The sequence below is a fragment of the Pseudoliparis swirei genome, chromosome 16 (assembly GCF_029220125.1).
Source record: "Pseudoliparis swirei isolate HS2019 ecotype Mariana Trench chromosome 16, NWPU_hadal_v1, whole genome shotgun sequence".
Taxonomy (NCBI): Eukaryota; Metazoa; Chordata; class Actinopteri; order Perciformes; family Liparidae; genus Pseudoliparis; species Pseudoliparis swirei.
In genome coordinates, this window is record NC_079403.1 from 14,422,356 (window position 1) to 14,448,052 (window position 25,697).

Here is a 25,697-nt window from a genome sequence, read left to right on the forward strand (position 1 = left end):
ATCCCCAAGGGAAAATTAGTTATCTGCATTTAACCCATCCTTAGTTATTAAGGAGCAGTGGGCTGCAGTGATGCGCCCGGTAAGCAACTGGGGGTTCAGTGCCTTGCTCAAGGACACTTCGACTTGCAACAACTAATGGGGAGAGCCGGGATCGAACCGACAACCTTGGGGTTGCAGGACGACCCCCTTACCCCACTGAGCTACAGCCGCCCCCAAGTCTATTATCTTAGTTTTTAGAAACTACAGTGCAATGTTTAGTTGTGTAATACGTTCTAAACCTCATCTTCAAACACATCTTATTCAAATTTGGACTTCATGGATACCCCAATGAAGACACTTTTTGAGGCTTTTTTTCTTTCTGTCAGTGTTGGAAGCTGCTTGCTGAAGGCTTCATGGATGGAAGATTACCCCTGAATGCATTAACCAACCCTGCTTGTGTGTGGATGTGTGTACATGTTTGTGTGTGTGTGTGAATGCGCTGATCAGTGTTGCCAGGTCCGCGGTTTTCCCGCGGAATTGGGCTACTTTTGAAGTGTTGCCGCGGGTTGAATTTTTTGTCCGCTGGTTCGGGTAGACCTATTTTGCATGCAAATTACATGAATATCTTTAAATAAAAATCCATATTTAAAATGAAATAATTTATTTATACCCAAATCAGATCAATAGTGCAGTGAACTCCACCCCACTGAAGATAATATGCATGTCCGACCAAGTGCATGCGCATTTTGCCAGACCCTGTGGGAGAGAGAGAGAGAGAGAGAGAGAGAGAGAGAGAGAGAGAGAGAGAGGGACTGTGTGTATGAGTGTATGCTGGTTTGATTGGTTTTCTCGATGCCATTTGAAGCTCTGAATGTGTTGGATCCCCAGTCGCTATCTTGATTCTCCAACCTCAATCCCCTCTCCTCCCTAACACTTCAGAGTACAATGAAATTCATCTGCCTCTCTCTGCCTCACCCCTTTTCACGCACGCTTACAGCAACCACTTACTCATATGCACACTCTTTCTTTCCCTGGTTCCCTCTTTTCCTCTTGTACACACTTTAATGTCCACACTTTCTCACTATTTGAACTGTCTAACACATACTGTAAATACACACACACATACCACAAACAAACACGCAACAAACACACACACATAAGTGCCAAATGCAAGCCCCGACACTTAAATATTTAGTATTAGCAGTAGTTCATTGATCTCAAAGTAGGGAACTCCTCGTCTATAAACTGTGTGGTATGTGACAACGTGCAAGTTCACTCGCTTAACATGCTAAGAGATAAACCTCGTTTACAAGTAGCGGGCTCAGCCACCCCTATGATTTGCAAAGTGCGGTGACGCTGGGAATTTGAGCATGGTCTATTAAGCCCTGCTCTTCTCCCCACAGCGGACTGCTATGCAGGGCGCATGGTCAGAGGCAGGGTGAGGCTTCCTCACCCACCATCAATCATATCATCATAACATCACATATATATATATTTGTGTCCATCTTTATGTATATGACTACTTTCATTTACATTTTTATCGCGAAAATGAATTTTTTTTTTTCTTCTTCAAAATAATAATGGGGATGGAGCAGCAGGCAGCAGCAGCTCCTCACTCACCTCACTGCAACCACCAAAACAAGGTTGAACAAACTGGTGGCGGCAATGGTTGCCGGCCCGTGATTCTGCATGTCTATAATGTTTGCAGCGTTTATTTGCCCTGATTTTCCAAAGTTTGTTGTGCTGATGGGGAATAAAACCGCAGTGAAAAGTGGGTGGTGAGGCAGATACTCTACCTGCGCAGAAAGGGGGGGCGCGCCAAGCCAACGGGTATTTGTTTGTTTTTTAAAAAAAAAGGAAGGAGAGGAGGATTTAAACAACAAAGTAAGAGAGGTTTTTGTGGGGACAGGGCATCTGTGTTTTTGTACATATATACTTCTTTATGTTGTTGTATGAATTATATTGCGACGGCCAACACATGGAGGTGCAGAGCAAATGCATTTGTCTTACCTTACTTTATTTCTGTAATATGTACCGTAGTGTGTGTGTGGTGAAGAAAATGATGATGATGAATAAAATAATAACCAGTAGATTATTGGGTTTTGGGTTTTTTTTATTTTTATATATTGTGAATCTGACACCAAAAAAGTCAGTGCACCAACCCCACCCCTCCCCACACACGCTCACTATGCTGCTGCACCTGTTTTGCCACTGCTGGAACTGTTTTAAATCCTCATGGTGTAAAAAAAGAAAAAAAAATGCAAAACAAAAAGAGCATTAATGCTAATAATTAATGATAATTAATGAAATGTAAAAATGTAAAAAAATTAAAATGCCTTCTGCTGAATGCAAAAACAGAAAAAAATATGTTTGGGCTATGTATTGCATTCGGTAAAAAAATTTTAAATATAAAATAAACATTTTATTCATTATTATTTTTTTTTTTTTTTTTTAAAGTATTTTGAATGATGTTGTATGATGATGTGAATGAGGATGAACAAACAGCTAAAAAGAACTATCATCAAAGACATTCATTTCTATGATAGTATCTATGATGAGTGAGTTTAACTATCCAATCGCATGTGCCTGCCTATGAAGATAAGAAGACAAGAAGGCAAGATACCAAAGCCATCCAAATTAAGAGATTAAGAAATTAACAGATAATCAAAATATTTTTTTGCTCTCAATTGCTTTTTTTGGGGGTTTTTTTATTTATTAATTATATATATATATATATATGTGTGTGTGTGTGTGTGTGTGATTTAGAGACCTTCACCGCTCTCTTTGTTGTATTGATTGTATTGACACATTCATCGCTGTGTTGTGTGAAGTACAGCAGCTGCATGCCACACACAAACACAACACAACACACTTGTTCCAATTTTGAGTCATAATTACTACACATACTACACATTACTACAACATATTTAAAGAAAATGATTAGCAACTCAACATCATCAAGGCCCTGTAATGTTTTATGTATCGCCAATGAAAGGAAAAAGTCTTGCAACATCCTGCGTTTAGTCCTTGGTTCAAGGTACTGACATAATGGAAGAGAAACTGGAATAAATAAAAAACGTTAAGAGAGAAAGGTGCATCATATAACTTGACTTACAGGCTGCTAAACGTTTTTTTGCACTTGCACATCTGAGAATGAGAATTTGGGAGATGTAGAGTGGAGACAATGTTGTCCTTCTATAAGGAAGACAACCACGCTGTACCTTTGCTGGAGACATCTTGTTGTCTCTAACACGCTTTACAATGTTATCTTAATGTCATCCAACTGTAGTCCAACAATGCTGATGCTGGATCGCTATATAAACGAAACCTTGATCCAACCAATGTTTAGATCAAGGGATAGGATTTGTCATACATGTGTGTTTTATGAATAGTCCACTGATGCTCCTTTTGCTTTGTCTGTGTTTCTATCAAAATGCACAAGATGTGGGATTTCACTAAGTTGTGCGTGTGTGTCACCGCCTCCCTCTTATGAATGAATAGGAGACAGAAAGCTGCACCCACAGTCAGCCACAGAGGTCTCTATGGCAACTGTAGAACCACATCCACCACCCATTTTCTCGGCATTATAAATTAGGACCTGACTCCTCATGCACATGGTCCCTGACCGTTCACATGCCTGCACACAAAGGAGTCTGCATGTGTACCTGTGTCTTTCTCCACCAAATAGCAGTCAGCCTGGCATTTATTTCATATTGTAATTAATGCTAATTACACAGCTGGACAGCCATACAATGTTACAGCTCTGTGCACTTTCAACTATAAATTATATATATGGTATGTGCACTTATTGTATATGCAGGATAACATAGCAGTGGCCCATGTATTAGAGCTTTAAATGGGATAGATGACAGCCGTAGTTCTCTCTCCGTTTAAGCAACATTCCCCACTTTCCACCATGAAGACGCTGTGTGCTGTCTCTGCGTGATTGTCTGTGTGTGTCTAGAGATAAGGCCCAATCATTATAAAGTGGCCTATGGGCAGCTATTAACGGTGCTGTTTTTGGATGGGAGACAAAAGGCTATCAAATAGAGCTATGACCTTCTAGTTGGGAAGTAACTCGCTCTCGCTCCTTCATTATTTCTCTTCCTTTCCTCAATCAGTGAAGAGGAATGAAAACAACTGGAATGAGTAGAGTGGGAATAAAAAGGTCACTCTCCTTCCGGTCACTCCCATGCATATGTTTGTGACTGCACACTGTGGTTTACTGTAACCTGCTATGGGGCATGGGTACTTACGGTCCTGTACTTCAATCTTAGGGAGAACAAGGATAGCTTTGATTAATTGCAACTTTAATAGTGTTTTCGTCGGTTTGATTGTCATAATACTTGTTAATATCACACTAGTCGCTGAGGTGATTGCTTAGATTTGGGAAAACAGCAACATGTTTCAGTAGTCACTCTACAGTCCTAGTTGTAGTAAAGAATCATTATCCTCCATAATAAGAGCTCTTTTCAGATTATGCATTCAGTAAATCAATATAAGGTCAGGAATATAAGGCAATAATGTGTAGTCAGTGTGGGGCCCTCATGAAGAGATAAGAACAGGAACATGTGTATGTGTGTTCGCATGCAGAGCGCCAGCAATGGTGCATCACTGTTCATGGGTGTGCATCTGTGTGTAGGTGTGTACACAGGTGCTCCAGCCATCTGGCAAATGGTGATACTGGACAAAGAAATATTACGCAGCTCGTTCTGGCTTCATTCTGCATCAACCTAGCTCATTAACATATATTGGTTTCAATAACACATGATTCATTATTGTTGTAAACCACATTAATTAAATTACATTAGTAGTAAAAACTGAGTGGTGTTCTTTAATGTGAATATGGGAATGTGACGCAATGGACAGCAGCACTTCAGTACTCCTGATAATAATCGAAAGGGCTTCAATTGACGGGATAATGGTACGTAAACAACACAAATATACATAAACAACACATGCATACATGAGAGTATGGCTGCAACTACCAATAATACTTATTTCAATAATAATCAAAATAATGATAACAATAAAAGAGCCCCTTATTTGGAAAATGGATTGAAGTGAGTCATTGACTACAAGCAAGCCCAAACAAAGCACGCATCAAGACACTGATCTCAGGATCTCATTCATCCTGGGTCGTTCAACTCGAAAATGTTAGCCGTGAAATAATGCAAATAAGAAAAGATTAATGTGGAATTCTGTGGGATGTTTCCAGTAATTTTTTCGTGAACATGGTTCAAAGCAAAAAGAAAAGTAGGAGGTCGAGGAACTGAAAAAAACTGTAACAGTGTTGTTTACTTGAACTGAAAATACATGTTTTGTCTTAATGATTTTAAAAGAATGTTTTAAAACAGCCTAAAAAATAAAGTCTTCATACCTAAATACCAAAACAGGTCATGGTAGTGTTCTTAGGCGTGTGGGCGTTTGTGTGGGCAAGTATTACTGTATGGATGAAGTAGCATTAACCACATCAGTGTTGAAATGGCATTAATACAAAGAAGAAGCTGTTCAAAGTCGCGGCTAAAACACGTACTTTAGTCACCTCTGAATAGTTGTGTCGTGTCTTTCGGGTTTGTGTGCTGTTAAGGTCTGGGTTCTCTATTTTCTCTTTGTGGAGCAGGGAGTGGATTATGTATACAAATACTGATTTGGCCCAGATCATGAGGAAATCCCTGTCAAGTTGTTTTTGGGCTATGTTTTGGCCGAATTAAATTGCGGGGGTTGACTATACACGGAGCTATGTAGAGAGATCCTTTGTCGGGATGGAGGACTCTCCTTCTTTCAAAACAAATGGTCATTTAAATTATGTCTGTAGGTTGTCTGGATTTTCTCAGAAGGCAGCTGACAGGAGGTGTTGGCAGCCTCTACCTTTCATTTAGTAACATATGCACAACCAAAGGTATTTTTGACAATGTATTCAATTGTTCCTGGGTTTGAATTGTGTCAACACTGTTTAAGTGTTTTAAATGGGTTACATCTAATGTATAAGTAATATAAAACAATTAGGACATCACTATTAATCACATTTTAAGATATTAAAGTTTTTTTAAATGGGGATTAATTCACTGTCAAAGGAGAACTTGTAACCTTTGCTCAAAGAGGTGTAGAAAAACTTCATAACCACCTTGGATGCTTTGCTCTGAGTTTGGAGTATTTTTAGTTCCACTCAAACGTTCAGTGTGAGTCCTAGTCCTGTTTCTGAGTTGTTTGATAAATATGAGCCGAGGATTAAAATATCTCTGGTTACCTGAAAGAGAACATCAGGTAGACAGCTTCAAAGACCGACAAATCAAAGAGCCTCGTCACTAAAAAGTTGAAAATAAGCCATTCACGAGGCTGGATCCAGGCTAAATGGTTTGATACTAGTTGAAAAAGACTGAACATGTTTACCATATTGTTATAGCTACAACCTCTAAACCTCGAACGTAGCACTATTGACAACCAGAAGAATCAGCTGTAATGTTTTGTATTTGGGATTTTAATGCTAATTTAGAAAACTGCACAGACCTGAGATGTATGACTGCCAACAGCTGGGCCATAACAGTTTTATATGCATTATAAATATTCAACACACAAACACTGCACTACTGACAGATCTCTCCACCTTAAATTATTTAAGGGCTCAGTGGGAAAAATGAAATCATCTCACTCTTTGTCTCCAATTTCACTTTCTCCCTCACTCTGTCACTCTTTTGCACTCTTTCCGCCTCGTTCCAGGACGACTGTCTTTTTTTCTTTGCGTGTAAACAAGTAAATGTGTTTGTGAGTTTTGGCCTGTGTACTGGAAATAAAAATCACTGAGCAGAGAAAATTGCTTTGGGGGGATTTTAAACATAATAGGATGGCAGCCTGGTTAAAACATTCACGCAGAGACACACACACACACACACAGGATAAAACATCGCTCACTCTGTGCTAATTATGGTCATTGCATATCTTTGATATATCAGTTACAGAAAACTATAACAAAATAAGAGGGAAAAAGGAAATGAGGCAAATGCCAAAATCGTATATTTGTAATTGTAAAGCCATGTTTTAGCCATGGTCAAAATTATGAACGTACCTTTCAGTGTTTTGCTAAAGGACAATTTGGCATGCGGACAGCAAGAGCCGAGGATTTAGACGCTAACCTTCTGACTAAAAGCTGACCCGTTAGTGCTCCTGAGCCACAGCGCCCCCTCTCTGTTTAGCGTATGATGCTTTAGCGGAGTAGTGTGTGTTCTAGTGGCAATTAGTGGTGAGGTTATGTATTGCATCCAATTGAATACCCTGCTCACCCCTCTCTTTCGAAGAATGTCGGAGAACTACGGTGGCCTGCAGGTAACCTTTAGCACGTACAGCATTTTCTGGAGCCGGTGTTTGGTTTGTCTGTTCTGGTTAAGTTAAAAACAGAACGGTGTCACAGGTTTGTCACGGGGTGAGGCTCAGGTGCAGAGAAACAGGACCGGACTCAATGTGAATAACAAAAACGCTCTTTACTGAGGCAAAAGGTTCCAATAAGCAACAAAGTCCAAAAAGGGGCAGGCAGAGAATCGGAGGGCAGGGTCAGAGCAGGCAGGTCAGGAACTAAAGACAACAATCAAGCAGGAGACAAGGGAAAAACTGCCACAATATATAGGGGGGAAACACAGGTGTACGGCATGAGACACTAACGAGACAAAAGTGGCTGAGGGCAGATGAAGGGAATGAAACAATCAAGGAGACAGGAGTGGCTGAGGGCAGGTGAAGGGAATGAAACAATCAAGGAGACAGGAGTGGCTAAGGGCAGGTGAAGGGAATGAAACAATCAGGGAGACAGGGGTGGCTGGGGGGAAGGTGAAGGAAATGAAACAATCACGACAGAGGAGACACAGAGGAGACATAGAGGCGACACAGAACACAGGAGAAACGGAACAGGGCGTTACAAACGGTGCAACATGGCGGACTCCGTGAAGAGGACCCACTCCCACGTAGATATGAAGGGCTCATTCCAAGTTAGCAAAACACAATGATTCCTAGTCTCATGTGATTAAACAGTAATGAAGCCATAGTTATTTTTATAATATTTTATTTCTGCAAGTAAATCAGTCCACTAATACACATCTGCAACACGTTGACAAAAGTGTGCTCTTTGCTTTCCGACTTTAACATTAAACATATGCTGTTCATGTTCTCATCTGAGTGCACTTGTTGCTCTCTGGCCTTTTAACAAAGCTGGTCCTTGTGTCATGCTGTTTTAAAAAAATCATGTATAAATGTTCATTTTCAAAACTCAGTATGAGCGGTTTCGAATTGGCTGTCCCCTGAACAATCGCCTGAGCAGCAGCCTTTGTTAATGTCATTTTGTTAAGCCTATTTTGCCGAGCTCTTGAATGCCTGCATTTGTTCATTGGTGCATGTTTGATTGAACGTGTGTAAACCTTTCGACGAAGTGCTACAGTGATTAACTTCTTCACGATTAACTCTCAAGTTTAACACATTTAGTTTTTACAAGTGGATTGCAAACGAATGCCACTGAAAACTGTGAAGAAGTTCTCTTGTATTTAATGTGTGATACATTGTCTAATTAGTGTGCATTATATCAAGGGAGGCAATTATCTTCCCTGTTCCCACTGTAAAAAAACATGTTTCTTTCCCTTTTCTCTCTTGTAAATGGACAATTCAATAATAATCTGGTGGTACGGTATGTAATATTAAATAATATCTAAATTTACAGATACGTTGAGTTCGATAGCTTCCCTTGGCTGCTACCAGCAGAGTCATTTCTACTAAAGAGGCTCCTTTCTGTTGGGGTCAGGATGGATGGTGTGGTAATAATAAATTGATTTTAAAAAATGAAGAAACCGCTTCTTTCATTTCCGTGACATTTATTGAGACCACATTTATTGTTAGACTAAATAAATATCACCAGTGTGAGAAGCACACAATTCCATGTTTTTTTTCTTTTTCATTACGTTAGTCCATCACTATGGAACTTGAGGAAAAAGATCAATGTTTTTAAGAGATCAGTTTTGTTCTTTCTTTTTTGCTGTCAGCATTTTCTTTCCCAATTCAAGAAGAAGAAGACTATCCACAGTCTGTCCCTAGAAGCTGCTGTATTATAATGACCACATACCTGTTATCCCTGTCACACTAAGGACACAGTATGCTCTTTTGAGGTTTCACAATGATATCTTATGTAAACGCTGCATTCATTTAGTTTGTGGGTGTTCTTCTATAACAGTTTCTTTTTTTATATAAAACTCCAAAGCCTTTAACAAAGTGTAGGCTGGTTAAGAAGCGTATTTTCCTTCATATTAAAAAACAACTTAAAAAAAATATTTGCAAACACTACTTGATTGCCTTATTAGACAATGAATGCAATTGTGAAATCCCTAAAATATTAAATTCTAGTTCATTAATTGTTAAATCTACATGTTTTAGTATATTTAATATTTTCAAATACACAATATATAATGAATGTCAATAAAGCAAATGCCATGTAAACAAAAGTCATTAAATGATTGTATTATACATGTGTGGGCTAGGAAAACCGAGGTTGTCAGTTTTAATTCTTAGAATGTTATCATATCAATTCTCGATTTTCTAATCTGGCCTAACTAGGTCTAAAACATGTAATAAACCACCATGTGAGTGAGTGTTTCTGTATGTGTGTGTGCCTGTTCTCATGCACGTGTGCAAGGTCACATGTACGTGTACTGTAAGTGTTGGCTGTTGGCTCCATGACAGCGTAGAAGACAGCGTGATTGGGTTCACACTCCGTGAGTATGGATGGGTTCAGGCAGACAAAATGTCATTGCCTAAATGCCATTGCAGCTCTATGTGGTGTGCGTGTGTGTGTGTGTGTGTGTGTGTGTGTGTGTGTGTGTGTGTGTGTGTGTGTATGTGTGTGTGTGTCCCAGTAAGTGAGTGCATACAAGCTCTAAACAATGTCCGATTGGCAGCATCACCTTGTCTAACAATGGATCAATGGACTAATTGTTACGTGTTTTTACAAATTCGCCGATGAATCTGCAGTGTTGTAGATATTGGCAGACAGTCACAACATCTGGCTTCAATTGACATCTTGTTGGTGCTCATGTAGTGCCCATTGTGACATGCATTTTAAATAAATACCTATAAATTCTTGTTAATTTTAAGGCCACCTGTTTTTGAGCGTTTCCATTCTTTCTTGAATAATTGTGTTGCAGGCTGCAGACATTACATGTTATTTGGAACACTTTGAGTTTGAAAAACACTCAAGTGTGAGAACATACTTAAAGTATTTTAGAATGTAAAATGTATTTATTCCATTTGATATTCAAGAGACAACATGTCATGATCATCGAGAATCTAGATGATCGAAATCTAGGTGGTAGCCTTAAGAATAAAGAAATGTTTTTTAAACTGCAATCTTGAATTTCTCAGACAAGCTGGGACATTCTGGGCGAGTAAAGTGAATGTGTAAACACTCTGCCTTTTCTCAACACCTACTGGCAGTGTGCCCTTGAGCAGGGCACACACTCTCTCTCTCTATCTCTCTCAGGGAAGCAGCTCGGTGATATAAAGTATAGCCGAAGAATGTGGCTGAACTGGTTCGCTGCCAGATGAGACTTGCAGTGCTTCAATATGAAGTAGGTGCAAAGCTGTGGAAAGACAGCAAGCGTGTTCAGCAAAATCCTTCCATGAACAAACGGATATTAAAATATAAAATACAAAATGATTCACCCGGCAAGTGTCTTCACTGCATTCTTTGTCAGCTCTTAGCCCCCCCCCCCCCCTCCTTCTCCTTGTCCTCCATCTCCAACACATGATGTGACAGAGGACTCCAGAGAGGCCCCAAAGATCATCCATCCGCTGGCAATCACAAACACTTGTTTTGATAGATTAGCCTGTGCAAGCAAACGCAAACCCCCTTGCACAGATCCTAGCCGACATATGCAGAGACATACACAAGGGCCTGCTCACACGATACACACACGCATGTCTGCCCTTAAAATTGGTTTCAAGGAAGGCCACCGGAAATCATCAAAGCAACAAAGGGAATAAGTTCAAGTCTGAACAAAGTTGAAAAATGCCTGCTGACCAGCCCTGTCACCTAAACATGCCGTTCCCATACCACAAAACTGTGTTGTGAGTTACATTTTAAGGGAAGTGTATTAAGTCGTGAATTATGTTGGCGTTTAACGTATTACAAATAAGTCTAGTGAGTCAAAGTCTGCACAGGGAGGAGGTCGGTGTGATGGGTGGGTGAAAAAAACACAGTGCTTTCACCCAGGACACTGTTGGTGAACAAATTACTTGTGTTGCTTAAACATAACCATGTAGTATATCTGTTGCATAAACCTAACTTTTGCTGTGTATTTGTTTTGTTTGTATTTTGTAATTTTGTAGTCATTTTAAAGGACAAACTGCATATCCCCAGATACTTGAGAGTGCAGTTCAATGAAATGGGAGCATTATTCTCGAGGAGACCGGGTTGTGCTGACAGGCAACGTTGTCGACGTAAGTGCAGCTACAGCCAATAAGCATGAAGGCTTATATATGAACTTATCTCTTGTATGAAAGACAGTAGTTGACCACATAGTTATTGTAACAGGTTTGTGGCTGTCATCAGCAGGTTTCTCTACCAAGCATCAAGCATGAGCATAAAGAACAGACATTTGGTAATATCTTTTATTAAAAACTGCATACTGTGCCTCTGCTCTCCACGCACATAAACACACACAAACAGAGATTGGCCTCAGCTGGTGCTGATTAACAATCAGCCACCAGCTGAGACCAATTAGACACCATTCCCTGAACCACAAGCCTAAACACACCCCACTGCCGCAGTCATTGAATAGATTTATAGAGAGGAACAAGAGAAACAAGGTAAAGGAGTATCAACAGTCAATGGCGAGCCTTTTATCAGCATAATGGGAACAAAGGGACATGCAGAACTTGTGTTATTTACACTGTCCTCTTGAGGAGGTAGAGATGAAGAGTGAGCGCACACACATCCACAAACAAACATACAGTAAACAAGTGCAAGCGCCGCTGCTGGAACCCTGCCTCAATGCTAGACCCGCTGTAGTTTTGTTGGTGTTGAAAAGGGGAGGAAGGTGAGCAGGTCGCTGGCTACTGAACCATTAATAGAGGCCATGTGTCTATGTCTCTGTAATCCCATGTGTACTGTAAAATGGCATGCTGTCTGTGTGTGTGTGTGTGTGTTTCTCAGTCTGTATCCAAAATGTATCCATTTGGCTGCACAATTGAAATATATACGGTACGTTTTTCCTCTGCACACGTAGATGTGTATGGACATGAGTGCAATGTGCGTGTGTGCAGGTACGCGTCGGCATTTGTGTATGTGTGAGTGTACGTGTGTCAGATACAGTACGTAAGTACCTAAGCCTAAACCAGAGCGACAAGCATTACAATGATTGAATCTTAGATAGACCCTTCGGCACAGTTTTCTATGATGGGCAAAGAGCTTAGCAAGCGTCTCTGCCAGCTCCTTTCTTTGGAGTTCATTCACTTTTAAAATAAAGCATTCGCTTTCCATAAATCAGAGGTGTGTGGCCTATTTACTGTGAAGTGAATCGACACCGACACAGTGAAACCTGGAGCATGTTGCGGGGTTAAAAGTGTATACAAGCGCGGGTGTACGTGTTTGTGTGTGTGAAGGAGAGAGAGGGAAAGAGGGAGAGACAGAGAGAGGCCGAGAGAGAGAGAGAGAGAGAGAGAGAGAAAGAGAGCGAGAGAGAGAGATCCAATCAGTATTTGCAGTAAACTGGTAAAAATAATACCTTTGCTGAGCCCTCACTGTTTCCTCCTCCCCTCTCCACTTCATGTGTAGGTAACTGCAAGTGCTTGTGATTGACATACTGAAATGTCAAGTGCTCCTTTTCAATTGGAAGTTAGCGGCCTTGTGAGGAGGCCCGTTTTGACAAAAATGTCACTTCCATCAAGCTTTAATCCCCCTGTGGCTCCGTTTGACCGGTCACCTCATTACCTTTACAGCGTCGAAGATGCCGGGGAGCCATTTCATCTTCCTGGTTGAAGAACAACTTGATTTAATTGCATTGAAAGCCGTTCTAAAATGTGTGATGAACTGCATCAGTATCATTCAGTAATTAGTTTGCATTCTCTATTTATTATTGAGAACAAGGCAATTGACTATTCACTTAGTATATTTTTGTGTGTGTCTGCAGGAGTTAAGGAAGAACAACCTTCTTCCGACAAAAAACGTTTCAGGAAACAGGACCTTAAATACATCCCATCTCCCAGCACATCGTAGTCTGTGGTCTGTTCTAAGGTTTGTGAGAAAAGCCGTCGATTCTCTCAAGTCTTTGTTTCTTTAAGTCCTCCTCTTTTCTCATTTCCCCCAATTTCCAGTTCCACGATTAGATAATGAACCTTTTATTGCTCCTCTTCAACTGTTTTCTTACCAGTCCTGTTGTGTCCCGTTTTATCCTACATCCCCCTCCTCCGTTGCACATCACATTCCTATGCATGCCCTCTTCTCTTTCACGCATCATTGTCTCACATAACTCAGTTAAATGATCATATTTGCTCGACTCACTGAGTACATTCAAGGTTATTCAGTTGTTTATAGTTGCATAATACATTCTGTGCTCTGTACTTGATTTCATTGATTGATACATGCGGTGCTCTCTACCTGGTCTACTTGCATAATACATCCTGTGATATTTCTGTGCTCTAATCTGCTATTACATTCAATGTCACTTCCTTAATATAATCACATACATTCAGAAATACTTTTTTAATATAATTGCATACATTCAGTTTTATTTATTTGCAATGCCCCATAGCTGCCACTACGAGCGCTATTTAAACGTAGTTTTCTCACTCAGGCAATGTAGTGTCTACCGTTATCATTCATGTTCTAATAGTGCTTATGTACTGAAGAAAATACCCTCTATGAGTATCCTATTCAATTTGAACGAGGCAGTGTTTCCCTGGCACAGTCACTATCCGTTCTACCATGACATTTTTTTGTTTTTTAAGACTGAATGGGAAATCAGATTAACTGCTTATTTGCAGTGAATTGGAAGCTTTGATGATTCACCGCTATAAGAGGCGTTGTTTTTCTGCCTGGATGCAGGGCTGAACAGACTGCCATTTGCCACCACGTCAGAAGGTTCCCATAAATCTGTAAAAGGCTGCTGCTACCCCTCATCTCTAAATCAAACAAATTAAATACATCAAGAGATTTATTGCTGCTTTTAAGCTACTCGGATGAGTTTATCAGCAGACAGTGACGGTCGTGTTTGGGCCTTGAGATACCCTGAGTAGGCGGTGGGTGTGAGAAACGATACTACTGTCTGACTCCTACTTTTGAAGATGACGCTGTAATGTCTGTAAGAAAAGGCTCGATGGATTAGCTTCACAGTAGGTGTTTGACACAATATGAATCAATAACAAATTCCCCAGAAAATACACACAAAATGTGTCATAGATTAACTAATTCATTACTAGGAAGATTACATAATTCAAAAGACATACAGACAATACTTCTGTCTGTAATTCTGTATTATGTAATATTAATGAGGATGTGAGCTTAGTCAAGATTTAGAAAAAATGTAATATATTTATATGCATGAAAATCATTGTGCATGCAAATTGATTTGCGTTGCAACTGCATTGCTGGATTGAGACATAATGCTGCTTCATAGCAACTGGTGACAATGAGTATGCAAACTGAGAGGTGTACTCAGTTTGCTAGCTCTCCACACAGTTGTGGACTATTGGCAAGTTAGTGAGCATGTCAGTGCCCGGATGCACCAAATGCACAACATACTTGAATATTATCATAGATTCTGAGCAGCAGTTTGAGTCCTCATTGAAAAACTCATTCATGTTGTTATCATGTCAGCCATGAAATGGAATAATCTTTGAGCGTTAGAACATCCATTTATACAGTCATACAGTAGACTTCACTAAATATACCACTGATACATAACTCGCACATGCCACATATTTTTCTTTTTTATTGATTTTAAAGAATTTCCACACCAAATTATTTGCAAAAATGCCTCCTGCTTTCCTGGGGCGCTCAGGATCGCTGTCCATGGTGCTGATCCAGGTACTGCAAGGAATACGTAGATGTAAGACAGCAGTGAATTATGTAACAGACACAGTGGGTGTAGTAGTGTGTCTGGGCAGTGGGCACTACCGGAGTAATCTCTGTAGCACACCAATTGATCATCTCTGTAAGACCAAAAGTAAAGAATGCATAGTGTGTGTAAGGAAAGGGGAAATTAGGTATTAATAAAAACAATTATGAACCAAGATAACTTCTTGCTAGACGTGGCTGTAAGCAGGATCTGTGTTGGTGTTAACACATTTTTAACAGACCTCATGCTGAAAGTATCAAATCACATGCTGTCCCATCCCACGTCTTCCGCGGAGACGTGTTGCACAACGGTGTACCCTTCTTAGGAGTGCTTAAGATACTTTAACAAGTATGATCATCGTGTGGGCAAAGTGCACTACTTATACCTCCAGGTACGCAGTAATTCCTGTTTTTTAGGACTTCTATTTCTCCCAGTTGCTCCTCTTTGGAATTTAAACACTATGATTGAGGTGGATCAAAGACTACATGACCACGCTCAGATAGAGACGCGGACAAACTGCCGCAGAACCACAGAAAAAAGCCCTCTGCTCTACACTCACATTGAGAAAAAGACACATTAACAACGCAAAGCAGCGGTCAGATAAAAGAGAAACAAGAGCACAGTCACAAGGAATGCATTCCTTTGTTCTCTCTAAGTACCAGAAGCATGTATACTATACACCCACATACACACACAGAGTAAAACCTCCCTATATAGTACATCTGTTGACTACATCTCTGGCCTTTGAGCGGGCCTTCTCATTTGTGGGATTGTGTACACAAACAGATGTAATCTCTGAAGGCAAACAGAGAGCTGACGACTCCGCCGCTAATTGGCAGCAGAGAGGCACTGCGTGGAAAACGAACACTGTAGCCATGTCATCTCATTAGAAAGAGAAAGGGGAGGGAGGGGGGGATCTGAATGCAAATTAAAGGCACAGAACGAGTCAATGCATGCACATACTGTATATGCATAGAAGTTCTGCATTTAAATGTATAATTAATGGTGATATAACAGTGTAGTAAATGTGCACGTTTGAGTCAATCAAAGCGTTAAACAGTGCAATCACTGCTGGCATGTGCTCTTTATCCTCTTTACACCGTCTCAAATCCTAATCAGTTCATAACAATAAATACAAAAACAATGTTGTCTCTCAAATTTCTCTTCAATTTTTATTTATTTTTTTACACAAAAATGAAGTCACCCTTGATCACTTCTGCACCTGCAAATTGGTCTCGTGAAGAAACACGTGTACCCTCGGAGGAGAATGAATTCAATATTAGTTTTATGGAGAAATTAGAGACCGGTAACCACTGTGTGATTTTCACTGTGTGAGTGTGTTGGATGCAGAGATGCATATCAGATCAACTCTTACACTGCTTGCTGTAGGCAGGATATGTGGACAAGTGTTTGTGGGCTCTAATATCTCTCATAGGATTTATGAATCAAATCCATGAGTCAACACTGGTGGCGAGCTCGGCAGTGAATCGCTTCCTCTCATGTTTCGAAGCAAATACAAAAAAAAGAAAATGAAGATTTTCAAATGCATTCACCAGATGACAGTCCCATCATCATCAATTTAGTTTATTTGGTAATGTATGTTAATTGTTGTATTATGTGTCTGGTTGATTCAATTGTTTTGGATGTGAGTCAAACATGGGATTTCAAGTTGTATTATGAATAAAAGCAAATATGCTTTTAGAGTCATCAGAATCAGAATCAGAAACATGTATTTGCTACGTGTGTTAGACACAAAGAATTTTACTTGGTGGCTGGTGTGTACATTACACAGACAAACAAAACAACAACAATCAACAGTCAACATAGTGCATGAATTTAAACATTAAATCAATCATCAGGGTTATCAGAGTTATCATCTTGTATTGGTAATCGTATTCATTTTATGTACACTTTATTGTATTTTAATCAAGGATATAGAACATTACTTTTTTATCATAGGATGTAACTATGTACTGGCTCTGTGGCAGGGTTAGGGTCTTGGATGAAGAGTACCTTACAAATGGAATCCATTATTATTTGTATTATTATTATTACAAAGTCTTTGTCAAACAACAATATCCACAACGAGTAAATATAAATAACTCTTTATGAATACCACAGGGCAAAGTTTAAACGTACCACAGGATATTCAGACTAGCTCTGTATCATTAAATAAAACCAGGTTACAATGATTTAACTAATGAAACAAATATTGGTTTGATTTGTTGCCGAAAACCCAAGAAACCATAATGTGGAAATACATATCTAGGTTTAACTTCCAGAGCTTCAAATCACCCCTAGTCAGGCTTCTAGTTAATGTCTAAGAATAAAAATACAACTTAAACAGGTTTTATGTTATGTCTGGATTGAAGTCAATTGTTGAATCTGACTTATACTATTAAAGATTCTGGTAAAACAGAAAGCTTCATCTATTCAGCATGTATTGCCCAACAGTCTCTCTCCCGGCAGCTTTTATGTACATATGTGAAATTTTACTCATGGATACGTTTGTAAATGTATTTATGTGTATCCTTTGTTGGACCACATGTTCACACTGAAAAGACCCCGAGGCCAATTTGTCTCATATGACATAAACAAAGCTCGTAGATTTTAGAAATGACATGCAGCAGCCAACTTTGTTGGCTCGCCATGCTGCATTACCAGGCTGGCTGTTCCTCCAGTGTATCTTTGCCCATATTGAAACATGTGTGAATTGGCGTGTGTGTGTGTGTGTGTGTGTGTGTGTGTGTGTGTGTGTGTGTGTGTGTGTGTGTGTGTGTGTGTGTGTGTGTGTGTGTGTGTGTGTGTGTGTGTGTGTGTGTGTGTGTGTGTGTGTGTGTGTGTGTGTGTGCCTCTTAGAAACAGCGAGAGGAGGTTGTTAACCGTCACATTTTTCTCTACACTCTGCAATGCATCATTAGGCAGAAACATGGCTCCCGGCCCCCCTATGAGCAAGATGAAGGCTAGAAGGGACTGACGGGAGGAGGGAAGGGAGGATGATAGTGAGAGAATGATGAAAAAAAGAGAAGAGTAGAGGGGAAGAAAAGCTGCAATGGATAACAGCAGGGGGGGGGGGTCCACGAATGAGATGCAAGAAAGTGAGATACAAAAGGAAGTGGAAAGAAAGACATGATTGATTCATGTCATACATTTCTGATTTGAATATGCTTATGTTTATTAATGTAACTCTCAGTTTTGCAAGTTCTGTTTTTTCAGTGGATTTTCTTTCAAATTGTGTATGTGTCTGTATGTCAGAGCATGTAGCTGTGATGGTGACAATGTCATAGCCTAAACCAGTCTCACAAATAAACTCTATTCTTAGGTTGACTGTCCAGATTCCAAAAGATGTTGAAACTATTAAAGCATGCCAGAATACACCAAGCACAGTCTAAAGCAGGGGTGCTCAATATGTCGATCGCGGCGACCTGCCAGTCGATCGCGGCGTAGTATGGTAGATCGCATGACATTAAAAAAAATTGGCCCGCCCCCCTTCTTTCATTAAACTAAACAACCGTCTGTTGTTGATCGTCTCTACACAGCAGCATGTCATGCTGTCTCTCCGTGTCGCGTTAACACTTCTCGGCTCTCCGTCTCGCACGCCGCAGAGGGACGGAACAAAAAAAAAAGTCACTTGAAAAAGTGTGAGCACCCCTGGTCTAAAGCTATGTATGTGTATTCAGTACATACATGTGTGTAAGTGCACACGTGTGTGCACAGACTGCGTGTGTGTGTCGTATCCGTTTAACGCTGTCACCCACTGAGAGAGCTGTTCATGGTGGAGGTTACCCACAGTGCATTGCTCTGTCAGTAATCATGGGGGGGTTGATGACTTACTGTCATCGCTTTGATGCACAGCATCACATTGCTTTTGTCTTTCTACTCTGAGAAGAAGTAAAGGGACGGATAAACAAGGAGAGCGGGGAGAAGAGTTACGGTGAGATGAGGGGATTTGAGAAACGAAGAGGAGGGAAATAGATGAAGAGAGGGCTGTAGGGAGAGAGAGAGAGCGAGAGAGGGAGCGAGAAAGAGAGGTGAAGGACGGACTATAAACAATGTCTGCTTCAGATGCAGTTTGTCCCTTGGATTTGTCATCTGACACCATCCCTCACACTCAGCACTTTTAGTGGAGAGGGACTGCTGAGTGCTACCCCTGGAGAGGTGGGGAGAGCACAACCACACCAGCTCACACAGACATGTACTCGCACAAACGCACAGGTAGCATCTTCACAACGTTCAGCTAAAGTTGCAAGTCTTAGAAATATATCACTATATAAAAAACGGACTTTTCTCTTATGAAACCCTGTCAATAGCAAGGTTCTTATTAAGTTCAATTAAATAAAGCATCATAATGAGCATGTTTCTGAAAAAAGTGTCCACGTTTCTCATCCTTGGTAATAAAGGCGTGAATAGAGGTCACCAAAAGCAAAAGACATTAGTTGAGTCTAGTTCAACACACTATCTGCCAGGACAACCCATTGAGCATCTCTATGCAAACGAGCAGCCATAATCATCGTTCTGCTCCTCAGCTGAGACGTTAAATATGACTCTAAATAAATCTGAATGTTGAAGGAGACCGAAGAAGAAGTGGTAACATCACAAACTGCTGGGGGGGATTCAGCCTGCCAGAGATTGCAGAAACACCCTGCTTAAGAAATGAAAAAACACTGGCAATCAAACGTAGGAAAAAAGAAAAAGTGAAAGATATAAAATACAAATCACCTATTGTAAACGTTTATCTTTTTCATTCCCCTCCTCAAGTGGATCCAGCGAGTCGAGAGAAATACTGTCACAGTGTCTGAACAAATTGTCATTTTTGTTTCATGACTTCTCATTTTGTGACTGGCTGTTAGTGATTATGGCATTATTGATCAAAGCTGTCGGAAACCTTCAGGTAAGTTACAGTTTGAAGACCTCCTCAACCGCCCACCTCTTGTGGGAAGATGAGCCGCGAAAACCACTTCATGTCCTCTGATTCTTGAAGCAGTCTCTTTGCAATCTAGTTTGTTCAAACAGTTCAGCCTGCGAGGAGAAGAAATATAATTTCATAAATCCTCTCAAAAACAAGGAGTGGGTAATGACAGAAGAAATTAATCCTGCTGTGAATAGGGAAAGGAGTGGGCTATGGAAAAATAAATAATGTTGGCAGAATAATGATGCAGTCCACTCCATACACAGTAGAGTAGAGGCAATCAGTTCCTTACTGTATATGAATATATGCATATGCAGTGACAAACACACAGACAGATATACGAGGAAGTGACATCAGTACAGGATAGAAATATGGTGCAATACTGCAAAGACGGACACTTATTATGTACATATATATATATAAATATATATAGATACTGTATATATATATATATATACAAATATAATAAGTGTCTGTCTATGCAGTATTGTACCTTATTTATACATTGTTTTATATATATATATATATAGAGAGAGAGAGAGAGAGAGAGAGAGAGAGTACAAACTGTATCCTGCACACATGCAGGCTCTTTCAAGTTTTTTTTCTCACTTTACTCACCTCCTTATTCTTTTTAAAATGTAATTTCCTGAACCATTATGAATGCAGAATGACATTCATGAGCCAGTAAATGACCTTCAAGCCTACTGCAGCTCCATGAGAGAGAAAAGCAACAGCAAAGAAAACAAAAGGGAGGGCAATAAATCTGTTTCATTCTGAGTGGATGGTTGAATCTGCTGCTCTGTGCGGGCTTATTGCTTTGCAAACCCATGCAGCTGATATATGGAATGGGTGGATATAGTTGGAGTGAGGTAGCTGATATGTTTATTGAAATGTCACTGTGAGTTGTGGGTGTGTACAAACTCTAGCCTGAAGAGGGCTGAAAGATGACTCAGCTTAATTGTGCGTGTTTCTATGTGATGTGTACCAATTTCTTGCGTTATGCCTGAGTTCAAAACGAATTTGCACATGATTAATAGTGATGCTTTTACAGAGTCGTATAATGCAAGATGACAGGAATACAACATATAGGAAAGTGCAATGTGTGCCAAGGTGTATGTGCAAGAGATTGCTACCACTGTGTTACTGCTTTAAAAATATCATTCCTGATGCTGCCCTGGGGGAAAAGTGTCTCCACTTACTTCTCCTAAGGGGTCAATTCAAATACTTCTCTCTGGACACCATTGACTGAATATCGCACAACTGTATAGCAAGGAAAACACAACTTTGTCTTTTCTTGAGGATGTCTCGTGTTGTTTTTTGTTTGTTTGATTCATTTTTTTTCAATTTTGAAGGCAGTACCAGAGGTGGAATCACAGCAGAGATGAGGCCAAAGCAGGATGCATACTTGAATACATCATACACACACATCTACTGGTAAAGCTGACCAATCATTAGTTGATTGATATCCTTTGAAAAACAGAAGGGCAGTAGGAAGCATGAGATTTTCTTCCAGTTGATTGCCTCGTATATTAATAAACATCATATATGCATGAATGAGCAGATAACGTCCCTCCTTTAAATGAACACACATTTCAGGAAACATTATTACTTCTGCTTATTGTCTCCAAGTTATTTCAGAGGACAATAATATCTGTCCCGCTATATCAAGTGGCCATATTAATGTCTCTTCCGTGTAGGTTTATTTACTGTAAAGATTTAAAAGTTGCATTCACTAAGTCTTGTGTGGGTACATTTAGATTCACACACTAATGGCAGCACAGTAAAAAGTCAATTTAAACTGCTCGACAACATAAACCGAGAGCTCTATAAAATGATCCTACTTCTGCTCCATCCCCCTCAAAGCTTATATTCCATCTTAAGCAATCTTTTGTCATATGTCTAGATAGCAGCCAATACATGGGGGTCAAAGCCACAGTGTCCAGATGATAGGTCTACAATGCAACGTGATTAAGGAGTTAGCTGATATGATTACCACCAAGCCAACCTCTCCTTTCCCAACGTGCTTCTTATTTCATGTTAGGTGGTGTTAGGTGCAAAGAGCAGCCTTTTAGGGCTTCTGTTATCTAATTAAGACCTCGATGGAAAGCACTTTAGCTTTTCGCATTTGTTCCATAATGGGAGAAGACAATAAGACAATAAGGGATGGAGAATCATGCAAGTGCAAGCTCGTGCATGCGCATATGTGTGTGTGTGTGTGTGTGTGTGTGTGTGTGTGTGTGTGTGTGTGTGTACCTCTTTGCACATAATATGACAGAGCAAATGGCCAGATAAAATGTATCCACACACATTCATCTTGCGTTTTGTTCTGCAATCCTCTGGGATCCTGTTTTGGCTCTATCTCGGCTCGTCCTAAATCTCTTAATTCCTTACTTGTTTCTCCTTTTGACTTCCCTTATCCATCCATCAAGTGACGGTTGTTAACTCACACTTGTATGCCGTCTTTCTGATCCTCTGACCACTAAAAGTGTTTTACACAACATTATTTACCTGTGTTTCACACACACTCACTGATAGAAAAGCCCAAGGACACTTCGACAGGAATCAGGGATCGAATCGCCGATCTTCCGATTAGCTCCCCACTTCCTGCTCCACAGCCGCCAAATCCCCCCATCCATCTGTACCGCCATGCAAATGCATGTTGCACGCTTGTTTGTTTCTGGAATATAATCTCGTTAAATGTGTATTCTATGGCAAAAAAAAATGCAAACAAAAGCTTAGTTTTTTTTTGCTTTAGCTACAGTAGCTTCTTATTTTCATATTGGTTACGATCTTTTCCCCTGATTTCCTTTTTTTCCTTTCTCTGTCATTGCTTCCAATCCTCATCCCTGCCTCCTGCACACATCATTCACCCTTCTATCTCCTGCTCTCAGTTTCTTCTCTTCGGAATTGCGTTCTATTTTTGTCACACGTAATTCACCTTTCTATCCGTCTCAAGTCTGGAGCTCTTTCCTCTGATACTTCCTGCCACCTTTTCTTCCGACCACCCTTATCTCCTTCCCTCCACCCACTGATCCTTTCTTCATCATCTTCCTCTTTCTCTTCTGCCTCACATGTATTCTAACCTTCAACCAAGCCTTTTTCATTTGCTCTCGTCTTCCCTCAGAGACGGTGTTGTTGTTTCTTCAATGCTAAGCTACTTTTCTTTTGTAAGGCCAGTTATAAAATGATGACATACGCCCTGAGTCCAGCTGGTGCTTTGAGTAGAAGATGAGCAGTCCCTAAAAAAGTTTTCCTCCTAGAGTTCGTGGTGAGGATTAAACAATTAAACAATGGGGCTAAGCCTTGTAGATGGGGGGGGGGGGGTTTAGTGTATGAGGATGTCTTTGAGATGAGAGAGGGAGGGAGAGAATGAGAGAGAAAGAGAGAGAGGGAGAATGTTCATTCATACTATAAGTGTGAAAGTGCTCGTAAGTGTGCATGTTTTACAGTAATCTCAGGAGGAAGTATGAGCCATTCAAATCAGAGACTTTACTCGGTTGTAAAAAAGAGGGAGAAAGAGAGTAAGAAGACATGAAGCAACATATATCAATTCACACACACACACACACACACACAAACAGATGTCAGCATGATTATTTCCATGTTGGACACAACCCCCACAAATACCAACATGTGTCCAGCGAATTCAACCCTGAGGATGGAAAGACAGAAAGAAATGTCAACAAATCCTTCTGGGAGATATTTGTGCATTTACGGGAATTATGGGCTGCAGAGTGCATCCATGTGCAATTGACAAACACACGCAAGCCCATACATCGGAAAAAGCTATAACCACGCCACAAAAGGTTGAAACTCCCTTCCTCCAGAAATACCATGCCATGTTGTTGATACAACGTAGAGCGACACATGGTGCGGTCTGCTGGCTTACCTTTAGCCAGCCGGGCTCCCGGGGCAAACCTTCAGTCTGCACCTCCACCCCATCTCTCTGTCTCTGTTTCTGAGTCACACTGTCATTCCTCTCCTGTTTCTTCCTCCGCAGTTCCTCACTTTCTCCCTCTTCTGCCATCTCTCCTTACAGTGCCATCCCAACATGCTCTAATGTGACCCTCATTGATCTCATAGTCACGGTCCCGACTCAACTCGGTTCTCAACTCCTTTGTCTCTTTGTTGTTATCTTTCACTTCTATTCTTATAAGCGCCTTTGCTTTTCTCTCTGGGACTGTGTGCCTCTAATTATTCATACACTCTCTGTTTTTGTGCAATGATCTGTTTATAATAAAAACAAAAATGTTTTATGACATGAAATAGCATGGCATTCCTGTCTGTGCGTGACAGATCAGAGGCAGACAGGAACAAAAATAGAGCGGGCTAGGGAAGGAAGGAAACGTGGGAGAGGAGATCAGGAGACCAGAGGCAGTAGGTTTGGGAGAAAAGGTGATGAAATGCAATGTGATGCTAGTTGAAGAAAGGTGAGTGAAGGTGAGGAGGCAGCAAAGAGTGCCGACATTGAGGTGAGCTCACTGGACAAAGACCTCAGCTCATTTTAGGATCAATAGTATCTTTGTCCAGTTGGTCACAGAGCTAAAGCTGCCTTCACATTATAATACATGTGCTTTACGCTAACCACAAGGCAGGGTGCAGAGCCTTGTGGAGGCAAACTGCAGCGCAGGTATGATATGTCATCGAACAGTGGGCAAGGAATCTTTTCAATGTTTCAAGGCAACAACGGCAGCCGCAGCTGTTTTCCCCTTGGTTCACTCAGAATGGTCATCTGCGACCACGGGCAAAGATGAAAATATCTTAACATTGAGTGGCAATTTGAAGCGCTCCCCCTATAAGATGGCACAGCAAGCGTTTACCACTAATTATATGTGGCTTTGTAGTCCTGTAATCTTTTCTGTACATCTAAATCTGTATGGAGGTTCGGTAATATGTACACCCACCTAGTCATTCATGTGGGCAGGAAATGTGTAGAACATTGATGGACCCCAATGGACCATAATTGGCTGTTTCAATGAGAAAATATCAGCGGAAATTATAGATTGGAGTTAATCGTCATTGACTGGTCAGTCAATTACAGCAAAGTATGCCATTAGACTAGAAAGCTTCTGCGTGATTTGCAAAGTGCAAAGAAACTGGTAGAACATGTTTGAGATGTAGTCCCTCTGTCAAACAAAACTATTTGACGTCAAAGCCAGCTGCGTGATTCTGAAGCTGTAGTTTATAAAAAGACTTGTTGAAATCATCAGCCGTGGGCAGCACTAAAGTCCAATTAACGTACTCATCTATTTAAATCAGCTTTTAACCTGTGATGCTAGTCATGTATATTTGTTGCTCTTGTTTGTCTAGTAATTGCTTTTATTGTTTATTTTTTTCCCATGGAAAGTGCCTTTGAGTACCTTTGAAAGCACTATACAAATAAAATGTATGATTATTATTATACTCATAGCTGTTTGTCCTAACCCGGAGCAGTTGTATTCATAGCACAGCTCTGGGAGGACACTTTCTTCCACCTACTTGAGAAAAGAATGACACATTTCTGAAATGCACATTCTTTTTTTTACACTAACAATGACTCCCTTATTCCGATTGTGTCCAGAGCCATTGCTCTTACTGTAAATTGTTTTTTCAGGTGTCTCTTGCTCTTTCTCTAAATCCTTCATCTCATAGACTTCACTCATTGCTGCCCTTTTTAATTGAGTCTTTTGGGTTATTAGAATTGTATTAATTGTCCACTGTCTTTGTGAGGACAGATGTTGGTGTTT

The 25,697-nt window shown here is 40.4% G+C and overlaps 1 protein-coding gene across 2 annotated transcripts in view; it reads right to left on the reverse strand.

Annotated features, from left to right (window-relative positions):
- The window catches only part of ctnnd2a (catenin (cadherin-associated protein), delta 2a), a 243,303-nt gene that overhangs the window by 163,988 nt on the left and 53,618 nt on the right, over nt 1–25,697 (reverse strand). The gene's annotated exons all lie outside the window — the stretch shown is intronic.